Source organism: Neovison vison, chromosome 7, assembly GCF_020171115.1.
Source record: "Neovison vison isolate M4711 chromosome 7, ASM_NN_V1, whole genome shotgun sequence".
Taxonomy (NCBI): Eukaryota; Metazoa; Chordata; class Mammalia; order Carnivora; family Mustelidae; genus Neogale; species Neogale vison.
In genome coordinates, this window is record NC_058097.1 from 53269736 (window position 1) to 53290403 (window position 20668).

Sequence of the window (20668 nt, forward strand, 5' to 3'; positions counted from 1 at the left end):
AGGCCCCTAGCCCCCTCCCCTGGCCCTGCGAGCCCCCTCCCCAGCTCCGCCCCCCGCCGCGCCCGGCCCGCGGCTCCGGTTGGACGACGGATGTGTCACTTCCGAGAAAGAGGCGGGACCAGGCGAGGACCTGAAACTCTCGGAGTGGGGGGATACCGCGGCATACACCGCCGCCCCCGCCACACCCCTGGCCGCGGACTTCCTCCGCAGTGTCGCCCGCGAAGTCCGCGGGCCGCGCCTTCTGGCCCAGCCTCTCTCGCCAAGTTTTGACACCAGCCCTCTCCCGAACCCACCGAGCTCACTTGACCCTGATACCGCACCCTCTAACCCTCACCCCCAGCCCACCTCTCCATTTTCCCACCCCCGGTCCGACCCCTCAGACCACCAGGCCCACCCCCTGCAAGTCGCCCAACTCTGCCTCCTCCATCTCCTCCTCCTTATCCCCTGAGAACTCCTGCTTCTCCCCACCCCCACCCCAGCGCTACATTCCCTCTCGGTCTGCAGCCCCTCTGCCCCCATCCCTGCAGCAAGTACCCCCACCTGACCCCGGTCTTCCAGTCTGGCACCCTTTGTACCTCAGCCCTACTTCCTTGCCTCCCTAACTCCCTTTTCAAGTTCCCACCATTGAATGATTAAGTTTATGTCAAGTAAATATGTAAAACCCAAACACACCCATTTTCTAAAAGAGCAGAGAAATGGTATCTTTCTACTAGTGAAGTTGGAAGAGAGAGGTACAAGGTCACCAAGGAGTGGCTAAAGCATTAGGATTGGCTAGGGAACAGAGTGTGCGTGGGTGCGTGTGTGTGTGTGTGTGTGTGTGTGTGTGTGTGTGTGTGTAGGGGACGGTTTACTAACCCACAGGGGACAGGTATTCTAGATGCAGCTTTGGACAGGGAAAAGGATACTATAGCCAAAGTTTGTAGGATTTGCCCTCCCCAGCTTTGCCCTCACTCAGCTTTCTGGTGGGGAACCACTTCTTTCTGTTCTCCTCTATTTAATTTGAATAGGGCTGGCCATAGCCCTCGGCTCACCAGCTCCAGGCACACAGGATCCAAACTTAGCCAATCAGTTTATTCTGTCTCCCTGGTCACAATGATTGGTTCAGGGAGGACATGTGACCTAACCTAAGCGGGTGAAAACCAACCCTGAGACATCTGCTGCAACTAAAGAAAAAGGTTATTTCTGCTGGAGTTTCCCAGCTGGTAGGAGGTAAGCCCATTACCAGGAAAGAAGAGGCTTTGAGAGATCAAAGTCAATACAGAAGAAAGCAGAAATGAAAATCTGCTCAAGACACTCCTGACATCAGCCCTTGTGTACCTGGATCCAGCCATACCTGAACTCCACTTTAATCTCAGAACAATTATGGGGTTTTTTTGGGCTGTTGCTATTGTTGTTAAATATTACTTTATTCATTTACTTTGTGCTTAGATTAGTGTGAATTGATTTCAGCTGCTTGCACTGAAAAGACAGAATCTTGATAAACAGAGAAAATATCTCCCACGCTCTAGTGTGGAGGCAGTGGAGTATGAGAAAACTAGAGGCCTAAATTAGAAAGGGCTTCAGGGGAAACAGTGTCCTCCATGAGGAAGCAGGGGCTATGCAAGACATAGCAGAGAGTCAATGTGGGGATTTACAGCACCTGAGGAAAACTGGCAGTTCTGAAACACACACTGCAACAGAATTTACAAATACACATGAATGCACCAAGCATCTATGGTCTAGGTTAGCATTAAGCTTCCCTCGGTGGTTCCTGGCAGCTAAGGCAAGAGGGGGAATGTGTTTGTTGAAATCGTTTTCATTTTTTGCTGAATGGATGTGTTGTTTGTTTCGAGAAACAAGATTTGTTCCTGAAACTCAACTTTAGCAGAGACCTTTTTGTTATTAAAAGGTAGAGTGATCTGAGCCACCAGGGACTGTGGGAGCTCCATGGAGCTGCCTCCCCTAGCCTCTCAAGAATAGGATAATTAGCAGTGAGGAAGGTAAAGAGAGGGCTGGGGAAAACTATTCTGGACAGAGGGAAGAGAATATAACAATGTGGAGTGTTGGGATCGTGGGGGCACCTGAGTAGGAGACCACCTGCCACCTGGAGCATAACGAGAAGAGGTGGGAGGTGATGGTGGGGTGGTGCATACAGGTGAGCCCCAAGCGGGTCTGAAAGGCATTAAAGAAGATAGGGCAATCTCCTGAAGGCACTAAGGCGCCATGGCAGAGTTTTGAGCAGGACAGAGATACAGTGGATGCCTTATAAAAATCCCTCTAGTTGCTCTGTGGAGAGTGGAGGCATGATGGAGTGAGACAGGAGGTCGGAGAACAGGAAGGAGGCTGGGCATAACGAAGACCGGGGCCAGGGTGAAGGAGAGGAGATGGACGGAGGAGACGATGAGGTTCACGTAGAACACCTCACTATATCAGTATCAATCAACTATGGCACACCCAGCAAGAGAAGGATGAACTACTGATAAACATCCAGCATGGACGAATTTCAAGATCCTTATGCTGAATGAAAGAAGCCAGATACAAAACAAAGTACGCTATGTGATTTCAATTACATGAAGTTCCAGAATGGGCAAGGCTGATCATGGGAGGGTGGGGGAGCGGGGGTGGGGGAGATCAGGACAGTGGTTCCTTATCTTGATGGAGTTTGGGTTACAAAGGTATATGCATTTGTCAAAACCCAGCAAATCGTACTCTTCAGATTTGTGCCTCTTGTTGTCTATAAGTTTTACCTCAAAATAGAAAAATATGAAGGGCAAACTATTATTGATAGACCGGTAGAAGGACTCGGGACATGGTGCTAAATACACAGGAGGAGCTATTGTAGGCACTGGGACTGCCGTGGTGAACAAGACAGGTCAAGATCCCTGACCTGCCTTCATGGAACTTACACTCTGTTTGGGCAGAGAGACTATACACAGAAACGTAAGTGAAATATAGTACCTTATATTGTGACAAGTGCTATAGAAAGATGTAACCCAGAGAATGGAGGGCATACTGATTTTTGGCAGTGGGAGCTATAATTTTAAACAGTTTGGTTATGGAAGAGCTTAATAAGAAGGTTTCATCTGTGCAAAGACTTGAAGATGAGGGGGAACCCCATGGATTTCTGGGAGAAGAGTGTGCTAAACAATGAGAACAGCAAGTGCAAAGGTCCTGAGGTTGGACTGGCCCAGTAAGTTCAGGGATCAGCAAGGAGGCCAGTGTGGTTAGAGCAGGGGGTGTAGGAAATGAGTAGGAAATGAGGTCAGGAAAGGTGGTGTGGGGTCTGAGGTGGACAGTGGTATGGAAGATCATGTAGGATGGGTTTTTAGGCTATGTGTGGCTTTCACTCTGAGGGAGATGGGAGCATGGGAGGCTTTTGAACAGGAACATGGCATCTGAGTTAGGTTTGAACGAAGTTCTCGTTCCCTTCAGGTGGGAAAGAATTGAAAGCTCTCCCGCTTACAACACAAACCACCCCACAAAGAGATTTATTTTGCTCATGAATTGCCGTCTGACAGGGCTCAGTGCAGACACCCCATCTCCACCCTACTTGGCATCAGCAGGGGCAGCCCAAAGGGGTGGGCTGGAATGATCTGCAGCTTCCCCACTCACTGGCCTGGCACTTGTTGCTGCTACCAGAGGGGACCTCACCTGTGGGCTGCGGCTGGGATAGCTACATGTGACCTTTCCATGGGGCCGCTTGGACCTTCTCACATCATGGCAGCTGGGGCCAAGGGAGATGAAGAGGGAGCAAGGAAACAGGCAGGAGCCGTGTCTCCTTTATGACCTGGATTTGGAAGCCATGCAGAGTCACCTTCATGCCCCGTTCTCGAGTCAGTCCTGAGGTCCTGCCCAGCTTCCAAGGGAGGGAAGAGACTCCACTTCCTGATGGGAAGGGGCCAGCTTGCATGGGAAAGAACAATGCAGAACTTGAAATATTCCTGTAGCCGTTTAGGGGAATATCTGCCAAACTCCTCATAAGACAGTATCTTGGAGCTCTGCCTAGAAGCAGCCCCATGGGGATGGAGTCTTGAGCCTTGAGATACCGGAGAGGAATGGGGGATAGGGTCCCCGCAACTGTGCACACACCCAAATCTGGTAAGTCAGTATCTCTGGCCACTCTCTCCTGTACATCTGCTCAGACATTTTATCCCGTGTTCACCTCCCTATGTTCACCCTCTCTGCTGCCAGGGATGGGAAGGAGTTGCTCCAAACCTTCTTTTTTTTTTTTAAGATTTTATTTATTTATTTTTTGACAGAAAGAGAGCAAGTGCACAAGTAGGGGGAGCAGCAGGCAGGGGGAGAAGGAGAAGTAGACTCCCTGCTAAGCGGAGAGCCCAATGCGCGGCTCAATCCCGGGAGTCAGAGATCATGACCCAAGCCAAGGGCAGATGCTCAACCAACTGAGCCACCCAGTCGCCCCTTTTCCTAACCTCTTTACAGCTACCTCTTGTGATCTGATTCTCTCTCCACTCTGCCTTCCCCAAGTTCTGACTCCTAATCACATGGGTTTATAAAGGCCAGCTGGCATTCTTGGAAAACTGCCAGGGGCAGAAAATCCCTCCAGACTCAAGCCAAGACTAACCTGGAATTAGGTGATGGAAATAAACAGCACGGCCATAAGTATCATGCAGGGCTCCTGTGCCGAGTGCTGGACTAAGCCCTTCGCATTCCTGCTCTTACTAGAACATCACGGCAGCCCCATCAGGTGTTTCCCTGTAGTGTAGCCTTATTGAACCCAGCCTGCCTGCCTGGGTTCAAATCTTGGATCTCTCGCTTATCAGCTGTGTGACTTGGGCTAGTTACTTAACTTCTCTGTGACACGTAGAGTCGTATCTGAAAAAAATGCATTTGATTCAAAACCACACCATTGCCCGGTGTAGATTAGATTATTGTCTCCTGAGATCCAGTTCCTCCTTCTTACAGAACTGCACATTCCTGATTTCACTATGTGCCCGTGAAGGCCCTCCTGAGTAAATCACAGATACTCCTTGACCCATTTGGTCATGTGACATCCATCGTTTGGGCCAGCCAAAGGGGGAAGATGCCGCTGTCATAACAGGCACACACCAAAGACTCCACCAAACGTGGCGTGCCTCCTATTGGGAGGACACAGCAGCGCCAATGAAATCCTTTCACCAAAATAACCGAACCTGAATCTGATCAAACTTCCAGATTGTAACTATCCATTCATAGGAAAAACGGTGGACAGAAGAACACAATAAAGGACACCATGAAAAAACAGTCACCTGGATGGAGCCTGCAGGAAACCCTAGACCAGCACTAGCCAATAGAACCTTCCATGATGATGGAAATGTTCTCTATCTGTACTGTCCAGTATAGTAGCCACTGGCCCTGCGGGACTATTAAGCCCTTGAAATGTGTACAGTAGGACTGAGAAACTGAATTTTTTATTTTTAGTTTCTGGGGTAGTTCCTTCTTTTCTTTTTTTTATTTTTCATTTTTTTAATTTTTCGAGATTTTATTTATTTATTTTTAAGATTTTATTTATTTATTTGACAGACAGAAATCGTAAGTAGGCAGAGAGGCAGGCTCAGAGAGAGGGGGAGGCAGGCTCCCTGCCGAGCAGAGAGCCCGATGGGGGGCCCTGGGATCAAGACCTGAGCCAAAGGCAGAGGCTTTAACCCACTGAGCCACCCAGGTGCCCCTTCTTTCTTTTTTTAAAGATTTGTTTATTTTAGAAAGAGACAGAGAGAGCAGGAGAGCAGGAGCGAGTGGGAGGAGGGGCAGAGGGAGAGAGTCTCAAGCAGACTCCCCCCTGAGCACAGAGCCCCACCTGAGGACCAATCCCACAACCTGAGATCACACTCTGAGCCTAAACCAAGAGTCGGCCCCTCAACTGACTGAGCCACACAGGTGCCCTGGAGTAGCTCTTTCTTTATCTTTTTTTTTTTTTTTGAGGTGAAATTCACGTACCATTTTAAAGTGTGTAATTCAGTGACCTTGAGTACGTTCATAATGTTGTGCACACATCACCTGTATCCAGCCCTAAAACGCTTTCATCAGCCCAAAAGAAAACCCACGCCCCCTCAGCCCTACCTGCTCCAGCCCCGGGCAACTACCACCCTACTTTTTGTCTCTGTGGATTCACATATTTTAGACATCTCATGGGAAACGGAGTCATAGAATAGGTGTCCTTGTGTGTCCAGTTTCTTTCACTTAGCACAGCATGTGCAAGGTTTGGCAGTAATGCACGGGATGGCTTGTATCACGACTTCATTGCTCTGCGTGGGTATTACCGTGTTATTCCACTGTCTGGCTAGTCTACATTTTGCTTCTCCGTTCATCAGCTGATAGACCTTTGGGTTTGCTTCTATTTCGTGGTCGTTATGAATGACGCTGCTGTGAACATTCATGGACAAGTATTTGCCTGAACACCTGTTTTCAATTCTTTGGGGGGGTACCTGCCTAGAAGGTGGACTTGCTGCTACTTCTAACTTTTTGAGGAAATGTAAAACTGTTTTCTACAGCGACTATGCCGCTTTATATTCCCACTAGCAACGAACAAGGGTTCCAATGTGTCCACACCATCACTAACGTAAGGGCTATGGATCCATGACGATGGGGCAGGAGAAGGACCCCCCTCTTCTGCTTGAAAGTTAATTGTCCACTAGACACCCCCACACCCCCACACCCACACGGCCAGGTGTTCCTGGATTAAACTGTGTCTGCCTCTTTCGTCTCTGAACTGATGACAGAAGGCTGCCTTCTGTTCTTCCAGCTTGCTGAGGGCCTGCCTTGGAAGGATGGCAGTGGATCCCAAGAATTGGGGGAGGGGATTGTCCCATCACAATCGGAACAGATCGGGGTATTCAGTTTGGAGTTTAAGAGGCCTGAATCAAATCCGGGGTCTACCAATTCTTTTTTTTTTTTTTTTTTGAGAGTGTGTGAGAAGGGAAGAGCAGAAGGAGAGGGAGAGAGAATCCCAAGCAGGCTCCATGCCCAGTATAGCCTAGTGTGGGACTCGATCTCACAACCCTGAGACCATGACCTGAGCTGAAGTCAAGAGTTGGATGCTTACCCGACTGAGCCACCCAGGCACCCTAAAGTTACATAGTGTCTCAGGTTTCCTCTTCTGTATGATGGTGATATAATAGTCCCTCCGTCTCAGAGACTGTGGTGTGGATTTAATGAGAGCAGGCATGTGTGTGCTTAGCACCATGCCCCACATGTGGTAAGGTCACAGGATCAGGGGCCGTTCACTTGCTCATTCATTCCCAAGCTCGTTCATTCCCTCGCTCATTCATGCAAGCGTTCATGATGCATCTATTCTCTGCCTGATGGAAAGGATGCAGGAATTAACCAGAACCTCCCCTGCTGGCTGAGGGGCTCCAGCTTGGAGGGTGGACTCAGACAGGCACTTTTGCTACCCACCTGTCTGCAGGCATATACGTCCCGTGCATGTCGATGTCACACACGTAGGTGTCACAAAACAGGCTGCCATGCACACACGCCAGGGTCAACCACCATGGATTGTGACACACATACACGTGTCATACCTTAAGACTAAGCCCTGTGTCTTAGCCTTGGGCACACCTTGACATTAACAAGCCTGTCGATGTGGGCACGTGGAGGCCTGCTGGCACCAGTGACTATCTGCGTTCTGTAAATAACAGCACCATCATCCAGGAAACAGGGGAAACAGGTCATCCCTAAACTCCCGTCTAGGATCCCACCACGTCCTTGTTCCCTGTACAGATGCTGATGCATATGTTTGTGTTGGTATCGGTAAGCACCGGGGGGGCAGTAGGATGATGGGTGGATGTGGTGGCCCAAGTCCCTGCCCCTCTCCTCCCACTGGCTTCCTCAGCACTCTGGTGTCCCCAGCAAGAGAATCTCTCACTAGACTCTTCGAGGCTGGGGAGCCCCCTCCCCAGAGCCCTGAGGCCCCATCTCACCTGCTCATACCCGTCAGAGCTCAGTGACCTCGGCAGCCAGGATGCCATCCCCAGGAGGTGGATGTAAATCTAAGGTTTCTGGCAACTGGTAGCTGGGACCAGGGGCCCCAGGCCCCTTGTGATGCACTTTGCAGCCCTGATGAGGAGGAGTTTCCTAGGTCCTGCTGGAGTCTGCTTGTGCAGGAGGAATCCCTTTCTGTCAGAGGCTACAGAGGCTCCCATTCTATATCTAAACAGCAAGAATTCTGCACTATTTCTACCTGCTCTGAATTTTCCAGAAAAGCAAGTCCACGGGAATCAAGGGAAGATCACACTCTGTTTGGGGCAGAAGTTGGTACTGGGAGTGTTTACCATTTCAGAGACTCCTATCATCGCCGTCTCCCTCCTCCTCGTGGCCTTTGATTCCCAATCTAGCTGGCCGCTCTGCATGGACAGATCACTGTTCTTATTTAGTCCTTATTCCAAGATGTCAACGACAAAGAAAAATAGACATCTGACTCTTGTCTTACTCACCTGAAATCTAAACGTATAATTCACCAACAGCAGGGATGGCTGGATGTTGTGTCTTTGAGCACTGAGCGAACGGAACACTTCCCATTCCTTATAAATTACAGGCTCTCCGTCAGCCACTCCTAATGCCAAGATCCAAACACGTCTGAAATAGGAAAGACTGTTGTTGAACTTGATGGCAATGCCTGACCTGACACAGGCTTTTTTTGGTAATCTGTGTTCACCCCACTTTGAGGTGAAGAGCCCACATTTCCCTGCAGAAATACTGAAGTGTCTGATTCCAGGAGCCACCCAGACCCCAGCTGGGCTGTTAAGCCTACATGCCGCGTGTGTGCACCAACTTTCCAAAACCTAACCACCTCCTCGATTCTTCAGTGCACGTGTCTGGTGAAGGACAGCAGATTGTATTTTTCCTTTGTTTCCTCTCTATATTACAGGCAACGCATCAAAATGAACTTCAGGTAGAGATTATATGCACGGGTAAGGTGGGCTGTGAACGGATTTCATTTCACGATAATAAAAGGATATTTTAAAATGTCTATTTTTTATTTTTTCTAAGAGGTTATTTATTTGACAGAGAGAGAGAGAGAGAGAGAGAGCGCACAAGCAGGGGAAGCAACCGCTAGAGGGAAAGGAAGAAGCAGGGTCCCTGCTGAGCAGAGAGCTCGATGCAGAACTTGATGCCAGGACCCTGGAGTCATGGAAGGCAGACACTTAACAGACTGAGCCACCCAGCCACCCCTAAAATATCTATTTTTTTAAAAGAGGGATACTGGATTGAATGGAACTGGATTGAATGGAGGTGAGAACTGAAATTCGAAGCCAGTGGTTCCGAAAATATGGTCAGCAGACCCCCGAGGTTCCCAAGATCCATTCATGGGATCCACAAGGTCAAAATCATTCTTATAATAATTCTCAGATGTTATTTGCCTATTATTTTCCCCAGAGTGCAGTGAGGTTTTTCAGAGGCTATGTGATACGTGATGGTGTCATTGCTTTGATAATGAAATGGATTTATTATTGCTATTTCAAAATGAATAAATACATCTTTAAAAACTTTGTCTAGGGGGCGCCTGGGTGGCTCAGTGGGTTAAAGGCTCTGCCTTCGATTCAGGTCATGATCCCAGGGTCCTGGGATCGAGCCCCACATCGGGCTCTCTGCTCAGCAGGGAGCCTGCTTCCTCCTCTCTCTGACTGCCTCTCTGCCTACTTGTAATCTCTGTCTGTCAAATAAATAAATAAAATCTTAAAAAAAAAAACTTTGTCTAAACTTCTGTAAGGTAAATATGGCTAGCCATCCAGTGGCATGCTGGTGCCAGCCCCTAGCGACCCACAGACCTGACTGTTAAAGTTTCGGGATCATGTGAGCCAGGTGTTAAACTTTGATAGCTTGAGGGGCGCCTGGGTGGCTCAGACGTTACACATCTGCCTTCAGCTCAGGTCATGATCCCAGGGTCCTGGGATCGAGTCCTGTATCGGGCTTCCTGCTCAGCAAGGAGTCTGCTTCTCCCTCTCCCACTCCCCCTGCTTGTGTTTCTTCTCTCAGGGTCTCTCTCTCTCTGTCAAATAAATAAATAAAATCTTTAAAAAAAATTAAACTTTGGTAGCTTGAGATGGGTCACAGTGGGAGTATTTACACCATGGAAACACCGGGTCACCGGGTTACTTTTCCTTCAGACAGCTGGTTTACCAGTACACCACCCTGTATATAGCCTGAATAAATGAAAACTCTTTGGGGGTCTTCAATTATTTTTTTAAGAGTATGAATGAGGGGGACGCCTGGGTGGCTCAGTTGGTTAAGCAGCTGCCTTCGGCTCAGGTCATGATCCCAGCGTTCTGGGATCGAGTCCCACATCGGGCTCCTTGCTCGGCAGGGAGCCTGCTTCTCCCTCTGCCTCTGCCTGCCTCTCTGTCTGCCTGTGCTCCCTCTCTCTCTGACAAATAAATATAAAATCTTTAAAAAAAAAAAAAAGAGTATGAATGAGGAAAAAAAAAAAAAAAGAGGATGAATGAGTTCAGAACCGCTGGTCTAAAAACCGGGCCCTCCCTAACCTAACCTGAGGTGCCCTCTGGTGGTAGAAATTAGCGTGGATGTGACGATCCACACACTCAAACCTACATCCCTGAAGTGTGTGTGTGTGTGTGTGTGTGTGTGTGTGTGTTTGGTTGTGAAGAAATAGCAACATAGAAAGGTCACATCGGTTAGATATTTTTGGTGGCCTGATTTTACATTTTAAGATTTTTAAAAAGTAATCTCTACGCCCAACATGGGGCTCGAACTCACAAACCTGAGATCAAGAGTCGCTCCACGGACTGAGCCTGCCAGGTGCCCCTGGTCTTCTATTGTAATTATCAATTCATTGAAAGATGATGCACCAGGGACTGCTACAAGCTATTTCACATCACCTAACTCCATTCTCACATCTATCCTGGGCGTAAATATTGGTACCTCACTTTTGTTTCCTGAGCCGTCTGAGGGTGAGTGGCTGGCGTCACGCCTCATCGCCTCGCTTCTGCGTCTCCGGCGTGGGACTGCTGGAAACACGGGCACCGCTCCTACCTATGTGTACTTGTGACTTGTCTCCTACCTCTTCCGCAGCTCCAGTCTCTTTCCACCCTAATCTTGCCCAGGACTCTCTTTCTTTCAGCCTGTCCATCACGGAATATTCCACCGGAGGCCTTGCTCTCGCCTTTGGAACGGGCCAGCTCCGCACAGCCTGGTTTAAAGAACTCAGGAGGGAAGCATCTGTTAGAAACTTTGAACCCGGCAGGGGGAATCGCCTGTGTGTCCATCCTCCCTCGGAAGCCCTCACTGTGCACTAGGACCTCAGGCTCTGTCTCTGGGTGGGCCTGGGATGAGCTCTTCTTCCACTGTGATAAGCGGGCAGAGCCCCAGGAGCGAAGGGTCCCAGCTCTAGTTCTGGCCCCGTTCACCCTGCCACTGGAGGAGCGGAGGGCGCAGCAAAGCTGGAATTGTACAGAGAGGTGAGGCCTCCCTGAGGCTGCACCGGGCACCCCATACTTGGGTGGAAGAGAGGATGTCCCCTCTGAGCTGGAGTCTCATTGGGTTGAGGTCAGGGACAGTGAAGTGACAGGTCACTGCCTGGGGAGGGCCAACACTTCACTCCCACGAGGCAACACAGGGCTCTGGGCTCTGGGGAGGCCCCAGTACTAGAGACTTTTAGCACTTGGGCTACGAGGGGCGGGCTTCCTCACCTCTGCCCTGGGTCCCTCTTGTGCCTCGCTTTCCTCCCAGAGCATCAGGAAGCTCTCTGGGAGACACATGGCCTCGGGGCTGATCTGGTTAAGGTTTTCCTGCTTGAGCCCGGTCCCACCCAGCTCCAGAGAGACCTGGTCTCCAGCAGGAGCCTCCCAGAGAATACAGCACGGACAGGACAGTGGACCCAGGAGGAGGGTCCATGGAGTCTGCCCCGGTTCCTACAAGGACAGAAACCTTCCTGCTTCTCTCTGAGTGGCTGTCCTCCTCTGGCCCTAGGTTAGGGCCAGTTGCTGGACACAGTCAGTGTAAGATCCTCGGATGAAGAAGGGTCCCCTGGCTACAATCACAGCCCATTTCAATGCGGCCTCAGGCACCCAAGCTCAGTGGGATGTCAATGCGGCTCCAGCGGACACTGCTCTGGCTGAATGCACTCTTGCTGTCATATTATGTTCTGTGTTAGCTCCCAGCCGTGTCGGCCCCCCTCTTAGGGCCTCCAGCAAGGAGTTCAAACTGAGAAGCCTCCCTGCCTTAAAGTCAGTGTCCCAGAAAATCAGGGTCTTGGAGAGAAAAGGTTTCTCTCTCTTGTTTACCTGTGGCCTGAAAGGTCCAAGACCCAGGCCCACTCCTGCGGATCCTCTGCTTCTCCATTTGTAGAATCAGCAGTGGGTCTGGAAGACACCCCTCACCCACCAGCCCACGTGGGTGTGCACTTAGGCTGTGGCACCCTCCAGCCATTCAGCCAGAACTCAGAGCCCTAACCACTTGCTAGTAGTACCATCCACCTCCATGTAATAAAGAGGAAGACTCCACTTTTGATGTTAGATCCTGACAGCTTCAGCCCCACACCCCCGCTTCTGCTGCACATGCGCAGACCTATCAGAGAGCCAACACACTCCCTTCCTGGGTACCAACAGGAGGTTCCAACCACAAAAACCCACCCCACATCCAGGAACCCTCACTGACCCCAAGTCCCAGCCCAGAGGAAGACCAAAACCACCCTTCACCTCATCTCACACCTGGATGGTTCAGTTGGTTAAGCATTTGCCTTTGGTTCAGGTCATGATCCCAGAGTCCTGGATGGAGCCCCGAGTCTGCTGGAGAGTCGCCCTCTGCCCCTCTGCCCACTTGTGCTCTCTCACTCTCTCTTAAATAAATAAAACCCTGAAAAAAATATATATAGTATGTATATAGCATGTAAAATACATTAAAATATATATTGTATGTATACATACAAGTGCATAAAATACATATATATTGTATGTATATATTATATGTATGTATGTATATAAAATTCCTGGGCAGGAGCTGTCCAGCCTCCCAACAGGAGACACTAGATACTCCTAAAATACTTCACAACCAGCTGCCTCCTTGTCCCCCATCCTGGCCCTGAAGCCCCTGGTTGTCACTGTCCAGTTGATCATCTGTACTGGTCCCAGAGCTCTGTGAAGACAAGGACTAGGGCTGCTGTGGCTAATGCCATGTACCCAGCTGTTAGGGACTCTGTCTCTTTCCACTCGGGATGCTCAGTGTCTCAGAGGAACGAGGAGTATCTTCCAACCCCTATCCTGGGGTTGGGGCCTTCTCTCACCCTGGGTCCCCAGATATAAGGAAGACCCCGGCTGGAGGACCCACTGCAGGTCACAGACATGGGCTGGACTATCACTCCCGGCCCACCTCCCGAAGTGCAGGGCCAACCCCTCCAGAAAGGACAGGGAGGTCCAACCCTCAGACACCCCTGGACAGGCCCCTAGTGAGTGTTCTCACAACTCCTGGGGACTGCTGGCAGATCTGTACTTTTGGAAGGTGAAACAGAAAAGGACATTCCCTTTCCTTCCATCACTGGCTCCCCCCCGGTTTCCCACTTTGCTCCAGGAGTAAGAAGCCAACTCCCTCCTGGCACATGAGAGCATTATTTCCACACTTGCTCACAAGGTCCTCCCCACCACCAAGGTGAAAAGCAGGAAGTACCTCTTCATACCCTCTTGTATAAGAATATTCATAGCAGAATTATTTCTAATAGGCTCAAACTGGAAATGACCTACACGTCTATCACCTGATGACCGGGTGTTTTGTGGGTCTCAGCCTCCGACAGTGACGGTACCCGCTAGGAATGCCTGAGGTGCTCACCTGGGTCCATACATGTGTGTGGTGCGGCGGGGGAGGCGGTGAGCCCCCACAGGCATGTCCCCAACTGGAGCCAATGTTGTGGCTGGACCCGCCTTAGCGGTTCTGCTTACAAACACGGGGCACCCTTAGCAAAAACCACCAGGGGACTTTGAATAAGACTGATCACTTGCCAAGTCCTGGAGGGCACACGGCATGCCTGGGACCATAGTGTGAGGTCCCCGCTATCGAGGGAGGGAAGGCGCATGCACCCAGGGGCTCCGCCTCTGTTAGGGGCTGAGGCTGGAGTGTCTAGGGTTTCACTGATTCACTCTTCATTGGCAAATTTAAAGCCTAAGAGCAGGAGGCCCCTCAAGCAGCCGACCATCCCGGACTTGCCGAAGGGCAACTCCATGGTTGGGGGTAGTCTCCTTTCTTATCTGGTCATTTTTTACCTCTGAAATTCCATATTTCTAATTCCATTCTCCCGCACAGAAACCATGGCTCCTCCCAAGACGTTAGTGGATATCGCCAAGTGCTCAGTCCTACACACAAAAAGATTATGCCATAGGAAGATTTTTGTTTGGACAGAGTCAGAATCACTGACCTTTCTCATATGTCATCATAAGGCAATTGCTACCACTTTAAGCTTATTACCCTGTATTTTCTAATACTTGTGTTGCTTTTCCTTTGGCATCATTCCCATCCAACTCAATTAATGACTTTTTGAATGACGTGAGCTGGGATCTAAATATTTTCTTTCAATCACACTGGCCCATTGGCCAACGCCAATTGATTGGCCCATGGGGCACAAGCACTGAGGCCAGCCCTGGGTTTAGGATTCCAGGAGAGATGAATTTTTTTTTCTTCCTAGGGCAGGGGATTCCTGTCTGGTCCTCGCTCAGTGCAGCCCCGCCCCATGCCCCATGCCTGCCAGGGGGCACAGCAGCCGCGTCCTCCTCCCCCCACCCCGGGCAGGTGGAGACAGGCGGGACCCCCGCTCAGCGCTGACACCGTCCTCCCTGTGCAGTTGTGCGTGTCCAGTTCCCGGTCCCACAGCCTGGTGAGGCCGATGCAAGAATCCCGAGCCTTGTGATGAAGACGGGGTCTTACTCAGTAAAACCAGGAGATCACAGAATCTTGAAGTTTGTTCATGGGTGGGGAGAGTGTGCATACCTTGTCACCTCTGGACACCACATGTCTACCATTTCTGACACCTCCCAAACCTTCAAGCTCCCAGGATGAGAGTCTACGTAAAATGGCAAAATTTATGAAGGGCCTTGTGTCTTCTGTCTTCTGTCTTGTGTCTCCTTGTGTGATCTGCCAAGAAAAGAGCTTTAGTCGTGAAAAACGTGTCAGAGATGTGTCCCCAGTGCCAGCCTGGGGATGGTGCCTACTGAATTTGGCTGTAGGATTAAGTGCCAGGGCCCTGGGCACCTTCCAGAGCAAACTCACCCCTCATGATTGTCCAGAATCAGAGAAAAGGGACCTGTCACTCTACACAGGATAGATTCAGGCTGGGTGTCTCTTGTCTCCAAACACCACACCATGTCCCGGATCTAAGTAACAGCAGACCCCACTTGCCAGGCTCATTTACGAAGCAGAATCCGGCAGGTCCTCCCATCACCCAGTCCTCTGTCTGCTGACACTGAAGAGGGACAGAGAAAGTGAGCGAGAGAGAAGGAGAGAAACAGAGACGGAGGGACAGACAGAACGTAGGCAGGGCAGTGGAACATCCAGGATGGCTTCCTGGAGGAAGGGACATCTGAGCTATGACTTTAAGAGTGAGCAAGAACCCTATTTCAGGGGCACCTGGGTGGCTCAGTGGGTTAAAGCCTCTGCCTTCGGCTCAGGTCATGATCCCAAGGTCCTGGGATCGAGCCCCACACCGGGCTCTCTGCTCAGCGGGGAGCCTGCTTCCCCCCCCCCCGCCTGCCTCTGCCTACTTGTGATCTCTTATCTGTCAGATAAATAAATAAAATCTAAAAACAAAACAAAACAAAACAAAAAAAACCCCTATTTCAGTGGGGTCCAGTCACCCTCTGGGCCTCAGTGAGGATTTTGGACTTAACTTCACAGGGTCCTTAGCAGGGATGGAAGTGGTGAGGTTTCAGACTGTGGAAGATCCCTTGTGTCTGTCTCCTGCGAGGGGGGTGGACGGGAGGATTGAGACAGGAGGCAGGAAACCAGGGAGGAGGCTTCTGAAGCAGAAACAATTGTGCAATTACCACCGTCCTCCCCAAGGTGGGGGACAGCACGTTCCCCTCCCAGCCCCACTCTCCCCTGCTCATCAGGCGTCCCCTCTCCTCAGCTCATTGCAAGGGAAAGAAGTGTTCTAACTGTGGGTCAGGACACAGAGTCTGGATGTAAAAGGAGTGAGTTTCTCATGACGGGTATTTTTAAAAGGTTAAGAGAATAGACTAGAAATAGAAATGTATGCACTGCAGAGAATCTTGACCATTACGGGGTATGAAACTTTCTTTTGGACTGTAAGCCATGCAATGACGTAGTGTCTCTTTTTCCTAGTGAGTCGCACACAGATGGTTAAGAAGTGCAGGGACACCAGAGGCTCCCGGCACAAGCTTGCTCTCCTTTCTTAAGAGCCACTGACTTGCTGCCCCATCACTTCCAAAAAATGTATTCAGCTCTCACAATCCTGGTCCCAGGTGTTTCCTGGGGAGGCTGAAGGTAGGTTCAACATGACTGTGGGTCTTCACACCCCTCCCCTTTTAGCAGCTCAGCCTCCTCTGTTGTCATGGGAGTCCAGTAGATTCCCTAGGTGGGGTAGGGGTGTCTATCAGAGTCCCAGGATAAAGTCCCAGCCCCAGCTCTGTGGCTGCTCTGCCCACACCTGCTCTGGAGCCGAGATTCTAGAGCCATGGTGCCCAGGATCTTTGGTAAGGATCCACGGGGCACTCCCCCCAAGCTTCTGTCTTGCCGCATCCCAAATGGACCCCTGAACCTCAAATGTAATCATCCCCGGGCCAGCTCTGGCTGCAGCTCAGTCTCCCCCTGACCGGCAACTATTAGACCCGACCCTTCCCGGAGCCCTTCCTGCCACCCTGAGCCCATGTCAACATCCACTCTGAGCTGCGGCCCACGCTGAATGCAGCTCAGTGACGTCATCTGGCATACCCCGGTGCTGGACCGAATGCTTATGCTCTCTCCATCGTTCTCCTGTCCCTCTGCTCCTCAGCTGCTGCCTCCCATTCTGAACTCCTGGGCTCAGGCTCAGAAGGAATCGCAAGTGAGAGCAGGTGGAGTGTGGAGGGAGGAAATGGTACCGTGGATGGAGGTGGGGGCTCCAGAGATCCTAGGCCAATCCTTGGAATCCAACCCAGCTCTGACTCTCCAGACACTGGACTGTGGGGGTAGCTGCAGGTGTTCAGTTATAGAGAGGCTGACAGACCTCCTGGAGCAGTGGTGAGGGGGCCTGCCTCTGAGGTTCCAACTGCACTTTCTGCCTCTGCTTCCAGCACTGCTTCCTCAAGTCCTTGAGCTCTCAGCTCGGGCTGCTGGGAGGTGTCAGATCCCAGACATGAAGCTCAACTGCACCAGGACCTGTGTCCAAGTTAGGGACCCAGTCCAGTCCAGGCTCAGGGAGGAAGGAGAAGTGGATGGAGTTTTGTCATCTATGGTCCATCCGGACGAGCAAGCCTGCTGCGTTTGTAACATTTCCTTTTGGGCAACTATGCCTCTCTCACCTCCTTCCCTGTACTCCCTTCCCCTCCTCTCTCTCTTCTTCTTCCAGAATTGCTTTTTATCTGAGCCACCCTAGGATTGGAGCCAGAGGCCACCCCATGCCCATTTACTAGCTGCTCCTCCTCCCCTCCTACATCGACCCTTGGTAACCTGCAGTCTGCATTCCGTCTCCATGGGTTTCCTATTATTTTAGACATTTCGTATGAAGGGAATCAGTCCTACCATATGTGACCTTTTACATTACATGACTTCCTTCCTTCATAGAGCTGAATAATATTCCATGGTGTGTATATCCCACAACTGGTTTATCCACTCATCTGTTAATGGATCTTGGGGCTGTTCCCATCTTTTGGCCACTGGGAATAGTGCTGTTATGGACATGTATATACCTGCATGTGAGTACCCGTTCTCAGTTCTGAATTGCTGAGTCAAACGGTAATTCTATGTTTAATAGGAACTGCCTATTTTCCACGGCTGCTCAACCACTTTATGTTCCTGTCGGCAACATACGAGGTTCGGATTTCTCCACCTCCTCTCCAATCCTTGCTATTTTCCACTTTTCTTTTTGTTACAGTCATCCTAGGGACTGTGGAGTGCTATCTTGTAGTTTTAATTTGCATTCCCTTAGTGAACAATGACGAGCATCTCTTCGTGTGCTGACTCCCTGTCTCTACATCCTTTTTGGAGAAGCGTCTACTCAGAAACTTTTCCACTTTTATTTATTTATTTACTTTTCCCCTTTTAAATTGGAGTGTTCTTTCGTTATTGAGTTGTAAGAGTTTTTCAACATACTCTGGATAGTCATCCCTTCTCATATATGTGATTTGTAAATATCTTTTCCCACAACATAACTATCTTTTCGTGTCCTTGATATTTTTGTGGGCAGTACATAGGTTTTTAATTTTGATAAATTCTATTTTTTCCTTTGTCTCTTGTGCTTTTGATGTCATAGCTAAAAAAATACTTGCCTAAACCAAGGTCCTTACGATTTATTCCACTGTTTTCTGCCAAGAGTTTTATAGCATTAACTCTTACATTTAGGTCTATGATCCATTTGAAGTTAATCTTTGTGTACAGTATGTGCAAGGGATGCCTCTTTTTCTCCTTCTTCCCTCCTTCTCTATGTGCTTCTTAGTCTCCTTTTGCATACAGACACCCAGTTTTCCCAGCACCATTTGTTGAAAATGTTATTCTTTTCTCTATTTAATTGTCATAGCACTTTTGTTGGAATTTAATTGACCATAAATATACGGATTTATTTCTGAACTGTTGATTCTGTCCATTGATCTATATGTGCGCATCTCTTGGGTCAGTACTACACTGAATTAACTACTGAGGCTTTGTAGTAAGCTTTGGAATCATGGAGCATCAGTTCAACAACTTTGTTCCTCTTTGCCTTCGCTATTCTGGGTCCCTTGCATTCCAGCATGAATTTTAGGATCACTTGTTAATTTCTGCAAAGCAGCCAGCTGGGAGTTTGATAGGGATGGCATTGAATTTGTAGGTCAACTTGGGGGCACCAGCATCTTCACAATATTGCTTTTTAATTTATGGATATGGACGTTGTTCAATTTATTTACATGTTCTTTAAATCCTTTCAACAGTTTCATTGTTTTTCCGTGTATACATTCTGCACTTCCTCTGTTAAACTTGTTAACAAGTATTTTATTATTGTTGGTACTGTTGTAAGTAGAATTATTTTCTTAATTTCAATGCCAGATGTTTCTTTGCAAGTGCATACAGTGGATTTTTATATGTTGGTCTTGCACCTTGCAAGCTTGCTTACTTTGTTAGGTCTATGGTGGTCTTAGTAGCTTCCTTAAGCATTTTTAATGTACAAGATGATCAATCATTTGAAAATAGACATAGTTTTATATCTTTTTTTCCAATCAGATTTTTTTTTTCCTTTCTTGCCCCATTTCTCTGGCTTGAACTTCCAGTGCTGTGTTAAATCAAGTGGTGAGAGTGGATGTACTTTCCCTCTTCCTGATGTTGGCGGGGGCACTCAGTCTTTCGCCATTACAGTAAGCTGTAGGGTTTCTTTTTTTTTCTTTCTTTTTTAAAATATATATATTTTTAAAAGATTTTCTTTATTTACTTGAAAGAGAGAGAATGAGAGAGAAAATAAGACATGAGAAGGTCAGGGCGCCTGGTAGCTCAGTGGGTTAAGCCGCTGCCTTTGACTCAGGTCATGATCTCAGGGTCCTGGGATCGAGTCCCGCATCGGGCTCTCTGCTCAGCAGGGAGCCTGCTTCCTCCTTTCTCTCTCTGCCTGCCTCTCTGTGTACTTGTGATCTCTCTGTCAAATAAATAAATAAAATCTTAAAAAAAATAAAAAAGACAGGAGAAAGTCAGAGGGAGAAGCAGACTAGGGAGCCCAATGCGGGACTCCAGGATCAAGACCTGAGGTGAAGGCAAGGCTTAACCCACTGAGCACCCAGGCACCCAGCTGTGGGTTTTCTTGTAGATACCTTTGATCACATTGAGGAAGCTCTCTTGATTCCCAGTTTATTCTTTGTTGTTCCCAGTTTGTTCCTTGTTGTTGTTGTTGTTGTAATCATGGAAGAATGTAGACTTTGTCAAATGCCTTTTCTGTATCATTTGATACAGAATCATAATCATATGTTTCCCCTAGCATATTCTACTAATAAGGTTTATTACATTGATTAATTTTCATATGCTGAACCAACCTTGCATTCCTGGGATAAATCCCACTTGGTTGTGGTGCAGAATTCTTTATATAAATGGTTGGATTTTGTTTGCTAGTTTTTTTGTTGGTTTTTTTTGAGAATTTTTTTAGTTTCTATTCATAGGAGATGTTGGTCTATAGTTCTCTTGTGATATCTTTGTCTGGTTTTGATACTAGGGTAATATTGGCCTCATAATGTGAGCTGGAAAGTTCTGTTGTTTCTTTTTTTTTAAGTTTATGAATGCTTGGCATTAATTTAAGGATTCTTTTCTCTTGGTCACTTTCGCAAGGTTTGCCAATTTTGTTAATCTTTTCAAAGAATACACTTTTCATTTTATTGATTTTTGGGGTCTTTTTCCTACTCTCTCATTTCATTTATTTTCTTTGATATCTTCACTATTTCCCTAGTTCTGCTCCTCTGGATTTATTTGCTCTTATTTTTCCGGTCAGAAGACTAAATTATTACTTTGAGAGGTTTCTTCTTCTATCACATAGATATTTATGTTTACAGAGTTCTCTGTCATCACTGCTGTAAGTTGTGTGCCA